Here is a 10,603-nt window from a genome sequence, read left to right as displayed (position 1 = left end):
TTCCACCACCCACAAATCGATTACACAACAATACATCATCTTTGTTTGTGCCAAACACATAAAATTTGTAATGAGAAAAGAAACCATTAATTAATGATGCTCGTTGAGAACCACTCCCACCCAAGGATGGAATTTGATGTACATTTTTCCCGTCATAGGGCATTTTTCCCATATTTGATGTCTAGAATTTGTGGATGTATGTTTTTCATGACATTCTTGAAATGGTGCAACCCGTATTTTTGACGTTTCAATTTTTTTCCAAAACGTCATTATGCCCATTTATTTTCAGTTTATTTTCCATCTACCAATTCAATCCCATATGAAAGCCTACAGTCGCATATCTTTTCCTACAGTTTCTGTATAGCCCATTAAACATTAAATGAAATCCTATGTCCATGTTACTGCAAGTCACGCTTCGTTTACGTTAATCTTTTTATTGTTGTCAGATACCTAGAATTCCATGGATTTATGATTTAAGAAAAACACATCACTTCTAATTCCTTTGATGTTTTCATAGTTTCTCATGTTGTTGTGGTCCTCTAATGAAGGATAGAGATCATATATTAATCTTGAAATTGAAGGCTTCATTCTTCTTTGGCATATTAGGGTTTCATGCTCGATCTCTCTTCTTATAACTCCCTACAATGAAGGATAGAGATTATATATTAATCTTGAAATTTCAGGCCTCATTCTTCTTTGGCATCTTAGGGTCACATGCTCGATCCCTCTGCTTATCAATCTCTCAAAGAGGGAGATGTCCAATTTGTATTTCGTGTGTAATTCATATTCCGCAACAAAAGGATGCAACTGTAAGTGATCGCCTAGGAGATGTTGAGTGAAGGAGTTGATACAGGGAAGAACATGTGCCTTCAAAACCTTGATGACCCCTTCTATCACCACTATTTCAGCTTGCAATGTCTAGAGGAGGACATAATTTTGAGCAACCCCAGTGGTCTTCATTCCCACAATTTTTGCTTTTCTTAAATATTTGAGGTTGGGCCTATGATCATATTGAAGTAGCCCATCACATATTTCTTTGTATCTCTTAGATAGATTGTTCAGTTCCTCCCCGGCCTTTTCGTTGGCTTTCTGCAACTAATGATTATGCAGCTTGATCCTTGATTTTTGGGGAAACAACCATAAATACTGGGAACTAAATATGTTGTCTAGAGATATCTATGTTGAAGAAGATTTATTCAACACTTTTTGCTTCCCTTTAAATTTCTCGTCACCTTTATCGACCACTAATTCATCTCTCGTCCCTTTCTACCATACCTCTCAGAGAAGTTGAACACTTGTTGATTTTCTCTTACACATTGGTACACATTAATTCATTGTCCCTATCATGAAGTCTTCCAGAAAGAACATTCAACCTTGGCTTCAACATTGAATTTTTGAATCGCCACTGATTCGAACAATATTTTTATCTACATAATAAATGGATTCCAGGAACTGATTTAGTGCATGGTCGGTATAACAAATGACCATAATAGGATCAAATTGTATGTTAGATAGGAGGATTCTAGGAATGGTCAAACCAATATAGGTTTTCGCAGTTTCGAGAGGGTGCTATAATGGTCAGCCTCTTTGTTAGGCCCTGCTTCATGGCTTCTATCTAGCTTTCGTCTAAGGGGGAATTCCACTCAGGCCATTTCTACAAAATGTGGAGTGTGCTTCTGCCCAAACAATTTTGGATCCTCAGAAATGCACATTCTAGATTATATGCATCCTTTAATTTCCACTTTTCTAGATAACCTGGCTCTATAGTTTGGAGTTCTAATGATAGAAAGTGCTCCCCGAAAGGAAGCACTTTTATTTTTGGGTGTTGAAGACATTTCAAAACATGGACATAGGTATGAAGCTTATTTAAATGACAATATGAAAGAAATGACCCAAATATTCCTGTAAAATGTAAAGAAAATTCAAACAAAGAGCGAATAGGGACCCATGGATGTGCCATTTCCAAACTTCTCAATTACATCATCAGGGCTGGCTGCCCCACACTCAATCTAAGTAATCTGCCCAATTTTTGCAGCCATAGTCATTTGAGAAAGCAAATCCTCAACTCTTGCTTCAATGGATTGGCCATGGTCCATTTAATTGTTTAGTCTTGTGAATTTAATTGGAAATATGTTATTGCAGTTTCCAAAAATTTCAAATTTTAGTGCAAATTGTATCTTTCTAACAAATTTTGGAGATGCATTCTAATGAATCTTGATATCTCAGTGAAAATAATAAATTTATGTATCATTTACTAGTAGCATATGCACAACAAACGATACAATTAATTCAATCATAATTTTGGGTTTTAACTGAGGGAGTGGCATAAGGCACATTTATCTTATTTCGATTCAACAGAATTATAGAAGAAATTTGATTTATACTCTAAAAAATAACTAAGATGGAGTGACATGATTAATGAAGAATGTGTTAATTACTTTGATTTTTAATTTAGTTTGTATATAGTGTATTAATTGTATAGTTTGCATGTAAAATTTACCTAAAAGATTAAAATGTAAAAAATAGTGTGATAATTATAATATATTAAAGATCTTTGATTTGTATATATTTATTCTTTTTTTCTCAAGGAAGTGGTTGTAGTAGTGTTTTCATCCTCTGTCCATCAAGTTGGTTGTTTCTTGAATAGTGTCAAATATTGCAGGTGGTGGAGGCTCGAAGGACAGACTCACGGTTGCCCCAAAAACTCCAGGTTTTTATCTCTTTAAGTGGTTGTTTATTCAAATTAGAATTTTGATATGGTAAAAAATGCAGAATTAAATTTAAAAAGAAATGTATTTAACATGTTTTATTGTTTTATTTATTCTATTTATAGGCAATTGTCTCCAATCTAAGATTATATTTTTTCTCAAAAAACCAATTATTCTCTACATCAATCAAATTAACTTGAATGAAATCATTCCATTAGTGATGGTCAAAATTATGAATTAATATATATAGAATATTATGTGTTAATTTTTTTTATTGATTTTATTTAAAATGGAATTTTAATGTAATGGAAATGTAAATTTTTAATTTCTTCAAGAGAAAAGGTTCTTGAAGGGAAACATATAGATCGCAATTCTAAATTTCAATCCCTGCTCCTGCCTTTCTAAGCATACCATTTACCTATTTGATGAAATCTGCTCATACCTTCAAGTTATCTTGTGAAGTTCTGGGCAAGGAGGGCTTAGGGCTTTAAACATAGCAGATTATACTATAGGCTCTCGGATTTTGGGGAAGAATGGCCGATAATGAAGAGAAGGCGCAGTTTATGTTGAACAGGTTCTTGACATTCAAGAAATAAGAGAAGGATAAACACAAGGAGAGGCGCTCGTTCCTGGCCTCAGAATGCCACGATCTTGTAAAGGCACACAAATGGAGGCAACAGATAATACGAGATATTGGATGGAAGGTCATGGAGATTCAGAACTCGGACCTCAGCCAAAACTGCCTCCCAGACCTCAATGATGAGATCAACAAGCTGAATAGGGAAAAGGAGCAATGGGAAAATTAGATCATAGAGCTTGGCAATCCTAATTATGCCAAGGTAGGGGCCAAGATGACAGACTTGGAAGGAAACTAGGTGGATGTGCACAGTGTTGTTGGTGCTACGATTTTTCACTAGACACAAGACGGGTTTAACTCGGGCTTCACTATATCCCTGTGAATCTCGTTTTGTCCACTATTTGTTGTTGTTTTCTCTATAATTTATGGACAAAAGAGCCAAGGAAATATACAACATATTAAATGCGTGTTCAATATTACGATCAAAGCCTGTGACTCATCGTAAGACTGAAAGTTAAAACTGAATCTATGGTGGGCACTAGGTATTACTACTATCTAGGCCGAACGATACCTCTCCTTTGTGTAATATCTGGTCATCGCTATTTATTTCTGCCATCTGAGGGATTGGAATGTGATGGATCTCTTGTCGTGTAGTTAGATACGAAATTAGGGGATCCCTTGTCATGTAGTTGAATGCGAATTAGAATAGCCTCGGTTAGAGATACTTCGGGGCTGCAAAATTCCTAGCCGTCCTCAAAGAGCTATTCAATAAAACCCCCGAGGAAAAGAAGAGGAGGTATACGTATGAGATTTACAAGTGAAACGATGCAAGTTATTATGGATACAAGGATGACGAGGATAGGATCTTAGAGAAAGTCGAGCAACTCAAAGAGGAGGAGATGACGGTCAGGGTGATGAGAGAGTGGCAGAGAATTGAGTTCGTCGAGAGGGAGGCTAGGTTAATAGTGAAGAGTGGGGAGGTCACTGCTGTTAAGTTGGTTATGTTCAAGGAAGAGGAGTATGTGGCAAAATAAATCAGAGAACAGGAGAAGGGAAACCAACAATAGTTAGAGCGAGATTTTGTTTCCCATGTGCCCCTATCGGATGAGGAAGAGATTGAGCACATGGTTATGGAGAAGAAGAAATAGTAGCTTCTTATTAAATAAACGAGTGAGGATCTTCTGGAGGAGCAGTTCCAGGCCAAGGAAATGCTTGATATTAAACAATAAGGTATTCTATTGAAGCTTATGGATCTTCAAGCTTTTTTCCTTTTCAAATGAGCTTCTCCTTTTCCATGAGGGTGCGGTTGTCAATGCTCCCATGAGGGTGGTGAATAATTTATGCATTTCATGTTTCAAAAAAAAGGACGATGTTGAGTGTATATCCTTGGTGACTTTGGCAGAATAGTTTTCCTTAGACCTAACACCTAAGTGAAAAGAATCTATTTTATACCCTAAAGCATGTTTTGAAAAAATTTCACCATTCATCTCATCTTTGAGAACAGTTAGCACACAATTTACATAATAATTATTTGATAACCTGTTTAAAATTTGAACGATTCCATCCCAAGTGCATTGGTTTAAACTTAGTGTTAGATTAGTTGTGATCATTAGGTATATATCTATATAGTGTTTTAGTAGTTTTGTACTCTTAGTTGCCTTTAGTATAGTCTATCTGCTAGTGAATTGTGTCTCTTATTTGAAAGGTTAAAGTTCACATGCGATGTTTCTTTTTGTATTTAGACATTGTCACTCATGTATTATTGTGATTTGAAACAAAAGTTTTCACACTACACAATTTTCCACCATTAGTAAGTTTTAATCTCTCATTTAGTTACAAGAATTGATTTTATTTCTCATCATGATTCTCTATTCTTGGATTATATTATTTGGTGTTATAGCTTGAATATATGATGATGTTATTAGCTAAATTGAAGTCATCAAATCTTTTGTGAACTTGGTGGTTTTGTGTCATTCTCGAATGGTAAATATGAGTATGACATCTAAACAGTTGCCATTCTTTAATTCAGATTTGATTTTATTTTTTTACAAATATAAGAATCAAGTTATAATTTATAAATATATATTTATGAAAAAGTAGGATTTCACACCTTGTATGTCTCTTTGGACATTAATATAATAATTTTATCTTATCTTTGCTCTCGGGTTGTGTTGCATGCATTTGTCCAAAGAAATATCTGCAAGTCTTTTTCATGTGTCATGACATTAGTAGCCCCTATGAGGGACTTTTTCTCGACCGCCCTATTTTTCCCTGGGTTGTAAAGAGATGCAACTCTCTCTTGATTTCTTCCTTCTTGCAAAAACCCTTGTACTCCTTGGAGGTATACTCTCTCACATTGTCCAATCTCAAGACTTTGATATTCATACTTGTGTGGTTTTCAATCAGAGCTCTGAACTCCTGCAACTTGCTAAACACCTTATCCTTGATCTTTAATATGTAGACCCAAGTCTTATGAGAAGAATCATCAATAAAGGAAAGACAATACATGCTTCCTGTTATTATCGCCAGTAACTACCGACTTCAGTTCAAAAAAGTTATACACTCGAGCTCAAGTTTTGAGGGTGACAATCCAAGGGCAGGGTAAATATGTGCAATCAAAATATATATCTCTATGTTTCACAGCAGCCTACATATTAATTTTCCTCTCTTATCATTATGGTTCAACTTTGATTGGAAAATTGAATCCGGAAGGAACATCTATTAGTGAACTATCAAGTGTTCTTGAGGGTGATCAAGATGGTCTGTTAAGGTATGTTGGGATACATCATTGGAAGGAGTTCCTTGATGGAAATGGTTTTTTCTGTCTTCCTATTTATTTTAAAGTCAAACTCTCCACTCAATGTGTCTCTTGGTCCTATGGATCTATTTTCACAACTTCTGTGATTGTCTAGAAATTCATCTTCTCCATGGATTGGGCACTGTAAATTACGGGTCTCTCTCTAAGGACAACAATATTTCTATTCTTTTACATGATGATGATAGTTTGAAGATATTCTCATTTAGAATGGCCAATGTAACTCGAGGAGGATTGGATTTACAAATACATGATTGCAGTATTAATTCAGAGCAGGTGAAAAAGCTAGGTCCTGGTATCCTCAACAATACATCAAATGTTGGGATCAACCCAAAATTTACACTGGATTTTTTTGGAAAGACAACCTACATTACTACAAATATTAAGCTTGGAGGTGATGTTATTTGAAACAATGATTTATGTGTTAAGATGAATTTAGCGTAAGAAGAAGGCTTCTTAGAGAGCCCCAACCCTATTGGATTTAAGGTTTATGCACTTTTTCTTCAATCATATATATATATATATATATATTTAATAATTACATCATAGTTTTCCTTCTTCTAGTGTAGCTCATGTTTTTTCATTGAAGAGCAAGTTATTTAATGTTATTGTAGGATGAATGAAAGTAGTTGTGAAATTAAACACATGAGAATATTTTGATAAAGAGTTATGGATACCTGTGTTGATATATCTATGATTGCATATTTGTAGATAACTGCATTTAATTCCAATCGAGACATTGTAATGGTAGGTTTCCATGTTAATGTGAGAAATACATCACGAAGTCACCATTATAGTTACTTTGTGGTTCTTGTTGTTCCACCCCACGAAGCCCTTGAAAGTTGCGCCCAGAAAAGAATCAATAAAGAATCAAGTTATAATTTATAAATATATATTTATGAAAAAGTAGGGTTTCACACTGGGTATGTCTCTTTGTACATTAATATAACAACTGTATCTTATCTTTGCTCGAGTTGTGTTGCATGTTTTTTTCCAAATAAACATCGACAAGTCTTTTTCATGTGTCATGGCCTTAGTAGCCCCTATGATTGAATTTTGCTTGACCGCCCCATTTTTCCTTGGGTTGTACAAAACTACAACTCTCTCTTGATTCCTGCCTTCTTGCAAAAACCCTTGAACTCCTTGTGTTAGTGTCAGTCTTTGCAGTCTTCCTCCAATGATCAAACATGCTCTTACAAAGTGGTTTTAAGGTGTCAAGGTCAAATTTTGTCATTTCAGTGAGTCTTCAAGCAAAATTTGGTCACTAGGTATTAGGTCTAGGGTTTGCTTTTACTCCTTTCAAAGTTGTCCAAATGTCGGTCCATGTTACCATTCAGCTGAGTGTACCAGCATTCAGAGGGTTTTCATCATCATGTTAAGTTCCACTGGGTCATTTTACACCTTGTTCATGCTTCAGTTGTGCCTAGGTAAGGTTCATTTCCCTCTCCTAGGGTTTTGAAGGTAATTTCTCTTGGATGGTCAAATCATTAGCAAAACTTGTATCCGGATGTTCATACACCTTCCCCTATCCTTAATGTACCTTATTAAACACTTCCCATCATTGATATCCCCAAAATTCCTCATTTTCACACAAACCTTAGTTTCTTGCTACAACTTGACAATTTTCTAGGCTAGGCCTGTGTTTTGCCCTTTTGGACCTCTTCCCCTCACTCAATCTTTGAAATTCCACTTTCCCCTGCTTCCTAACATCCCTCCCTACTTCCAAAAATATTCTCAAGAATTTGGAAGCCCCTTATCCCCTTCATTTCGCTTCATTTCGACAAATCCCCTGTTCCACACATCGGGATAGGTTTTACTCCAATGATGTTTTTGAGCAAGAAAAGATGAATTTTTGAAAAATGAGAGAGGTTTTTGTCCCCAATAGGCGAAGGAATAAAAAAATTCTTCACGTGTTACACAGGTGTCATGGTTTTAAAGAAATTTCAAAAATACAGTTGCCTCAGGAGAATTGATGTACCTCTGAAGTGACCTTGGGAAAATCAAGTTTTCTCCTAGCCTGGTTCGCCAAATGACTTTCTTGATGAGTCAAATGATAACTAGACAAAAAGATATTTCCAATGAGATATCATGAGCTCAATTTGGAGTTGAGGAAGGCCTCCAAAAGTGGCTCCAAACAGGTGCTATGCATAGAGAAATCAGGCGCGGTGCATAGAGGAAATTTGGCCCAGTTTGACCAAGAAATGCTCTGTTTTTCACCTAGTTTTGACAGTTTGAATTTTTCTCTTTCTTGATGTCAATCTGTGATGTAATTTAATGTACATTGATGGATCATGATGTAAATATTTCAAATTCTCACTTATGGAGGTAGATTCATCTATTAAAAAGTTGTTTGAAACTGAATGAATTAGTTCCCTAGTTTCTAGAGGCAAGTTGTTCCACTGCCTGATTACTAGTTCTTAGTTTAGAATTAGTTGGAACAGCTCCTAAACTTGTGAGATCGACCCCTAGAGGCTAGGATGAGTTATGGTTTGTCTATATCTTGTGATCTTTTAGTCATTAGCATGGTTGGACTTTTGAGAAAGCCTTGAGCTTCATTGTACACTCATATCAACATTTTGGCTAAGGAATTGAGACCAAGGTTTGCAGCACTCTTTGGGATCCATGTGGAAATTTGTCTTGGTACAGTGATTTCTTTTGTAATTGTGAATTTACTTATGTGTTATGTATGCCATTATCTATCTTATTTCTTCTTAGCTAAATCAAACAAGGGAGAAAGGTAGAATCCATTCAAATTGCAGTGCTCTACCTTGGGTTTGCTTTAGTTTTTGATGTTTTCAGCTGTTTGGAGAGGATCCATGAATTTTCTTTCCCTCTTCAGCTCCTCGCCTATCTAATCTCTCCATCTCATTCAATTTGAAGTGCCAAAATCAGTTGCCTACCTTGCCCCATTGAGACCTCTGCAGAAATGAGCCTCATTCCCCGCACCCAAAATCTGTCTTTCCATTTGAGCCAACAAAAACATCATTTTATTTAATCAAACTCTTTTACACACATACCTAGCCTAAAATTAGTCAGCATAGCAGTCATCTCAAGCCCTTACTGATCATATTTAGTTGAGATTAACCAGGAGAGATCCCTCTCCCGACCTGGTAGGGCTAGCTGCCAGGTTAAGCATGGTTTGATGTTGTCCTAGATCCTACCTTTCTCAGCCTAAGGTGGATTTAGGCACTAACATAGTGGCGACTCCACTGGGGAAGAAAAGCTTATTTGTTTGTTAGTGTTCTTTGTTTTATAAACTATAGACGGAGCCTGAAGTTATGCTAGGTAGCCTTCGAAACGCTCTTGCTTTGCATTAGCGAAAGTAGATAAACGCTGCTTCAGTCAATCTCTGGTCTAGTCTTATAAGCTGAACATCTGACTTGAAAATTGCCCCAGTAATATGTATCAAGTTCATATCTGATTGTTGATGGTGGACAACGATCAGACACCAGAAGGCTGAAATCATTCGCCTGGAGGTTCCAAATAAGTTTCAAGATCAGATCCAAGGACTCCACTCGACGATGAACCTGACCAGCAGAAACATGAAAGGACAGTATGGAAAGATCACGTATTTAAGTGGGAATTTCATCCAAGACATTTTGTTCTTTTTCATTAATTATTTCTTCTCTTTTCCCGAGAATGTCAAGAAGGCTTTGCAAAGTATATTATTTTTGAGAAAATATCCTCGACTTGCATTTGATTCCTTCCCTTTGAAGATTGTGAATACCAAAGATTTGCATGCCTTTGAGCTTGATCAAGACCTTTCTTCTGAATCTTGTGATGACCGTCTTAAAATTGATGAGCCCCAAGAGACCAAGACTGATTCTATACCTTCTGTATTTACTCCTACACCTTGTAAAATTCCAGATCAATACAAGCCTCTGATTTTACCTCCTATATTTCATGATTTCCCTAAAAATGATGACCTCTATCTACCAAGATTTGATGGTGAATGCGACAACATCACTGCTGAGAGACATGTATTGAATTTTGAGTCTTTTCTTGATCTTTTTGAAGTTGATGAAGAGGATGTCAGTATTAGGCTTTTTGCTCTTTCTTTGCAAGGCAAAGTCAAGAGTTGGTTCAAAACCCTGCTTGATGCGAGCATCACAGATTTCCAACAGTTTGTCAAAGTTTTCCTTGACAGGTGGGTGGTAAGATAGAACCCTTTATTGATTATAGAAAATTATAACCAGCTGAAAAGACAACCAGGGGAGACAGTACAATAGTTTTCTGCCAGATTTAACCAAGTTTATTATTCGATGCCTGTTAATATAAGACCTCCTCTTGTATCCACTCTCTTGCACTACCCGAGTGCCTTTGATCTGGAAATGGAGTTTCAGCTAAGGGAAAGGAACCTTGCAACACTTGAAGAGATGCAGAACAATGCAGTAGATGTAGAGGCTCATTTGCTGATCAGAAGGGCAAAGTTGAAGGAAGAAGAGGTGAAGAACATAGATCCAGAGGAATCGACATCTTTAGAGGTAAAGCTTGACATTTTGG

General features: G+C 36.3%; 1 pseudogene; it reads left to right on the top strand.

Annotated features, from left to right (window-relative positions):
* The first annotated feature begins 3,241 nt into the window (after positions 1-3,241).
* Positions 3,242-4,514, top strand: LOC149215179 (uncharacterized; annotated as a pseudogene).
* Positions 4,515-10,603: the final 6,089 nt, after the last annotated feature.

This window comes from Pinus tabuliformis, chromosome 1_1 (assembly GCF_031772625.1).
Source record: "Pinus tabuliformis cultivar Carrire ecotype Pingquan chromosome 1_1, CPIR1, whole genome shotgun sequence".
In the NCBI taxonomy this organism is placed as follows: domain Eukaryota; kingdom Viridiplantae; phylum Streptophyta; class Pinopsida; order Pinales; family Pinaceae; genus Pinus; species Pinus tabuliformis.
The sequence above is the reverse complement of the archived record's forward strand: the minus strand, read 5'-3'. Positions and strand labels throughout refer to the sequence as shown.